Below are 1,380 nucleotides of genomic sequence, written 5' to 3' on the forward strand. Positions count from 1 at the left end.
TCAATCTTTCCCAGCATCAGGCACTTTTCCTGATGTTCACATCAGATGTCCGCTGTTTACAACAGATGACCAAAATACTGGCTTTTCAGCTTCAGCATCAGTCCTTCCAATGGGTATTCAGGGTTGATATCCCTTAAGATTGACTGGTTTGATCTCCTTGCTGTACAAGGGACGCTCAGTTGGCTATACTCCAGTATAAAATAAAAAGTTTGATTTAAAAAAGTTCAGATTTGTGTATCAGACCAGAAGTGGCAGTTTGTGAGAGACTGAGTTGGAGAAAGATGATCAAAAAATACAAATTTCCAGTTATAAGGTAAATAAATAATAGGGATGTAACGTACAACAGGCTCAGTATAATTAACAGTAATGCTTTAATTATATTCATATGATATGAAAGAATTCTCATCACAAGGAAAATTTTCTTTTATCTTTAATTTTGTATCTATGTCAGATAGATGTTCATTAAACTTAGTCATACTCATTTCATGATGTATGTAAGTCAAATTATTATGCTGTACATCTTAAGCTTATACAGTGTTCTGCATAAATTATATCTCAAGAAAGCTGGAAGAGAAAAAGCTCCCCTGATAGATTTTGCATGCATCCATAACTTAACACTGGAACTCCAAAGCTAACCTTGTTCTTTGGCAAGGATGCCTTGTAAGCTCTCATTTAATTCTTAGAGAATTAGGTACCAAGTTATACTTTCTGAAACAAGGGGTTCTAGAATCTAGGTTTCTCTCTCTATCTTATTTCTGATAGTGGGTTATTTCTTTGTACACCATTTGGTTCTTTTTACTTCTCTTTAGGACTTTTAGTTTTGCTTCTGAACTCTAAACAGGAACTGGAGCCCTGCTTCCATTCACTGCCCTTTGTCTTCTGGCTCTAGGTTTAATAGCTCCTGCTAGATCCCCTGTGCTCTAATCAGGGTTTCTCCCTACCCTGGCCCTTTATCTCTTTGCAAAGTCTCCTTAATGTTGAGGACTGCTACTGTCTGTACCACACATTTATCATGTCTTTTTTTTTTTTTTTCCTGATTTTCTCCAATGAGAAAACTGAGCAAACTAGTTCTGGGTCATTCCCTCTGTTTCTTCATTTTATGTCTTTAACTTTGCACAAATGTGTGGAAGATTGTCACTTAATGAGTATCAGAAAGACTGTTTACTCATAGTTTTAGTAGAATGCTGGCTTTAGTAACATTTTTCTCTCCACCACTACTCAGACCAGAAATCCTATTGATGACCAGAGGACAGATTTAGCCTAGATGGGGAAATAGAGTGGGCATTAGGGTGAGTTTGCAGCTACTGTGGGAAAGGGAAGTTTTTATTTGTCTGTGAGCTTTCATAAAGCAAAGTTATTTTAGGCTTTTTCAAAGGAAAG

This window comes from Bison bison, unplaced genomic scaffold (genome assembly GCF_000754665.1).
Source record: "Bison bison bison isolate TAMUID 2011002044 unplaced genomic scaffold, Bison_UMD1.0 scf7180017858173, whole genome shotgun sequence".
In the NCBI taxonomy this organism is placed as follows: domain Eukaryota; kingdom Metazoa; phylum Chordata; class Mammalia; order Artiodactyla; family Bovidae; genus Bison; species Bison bison.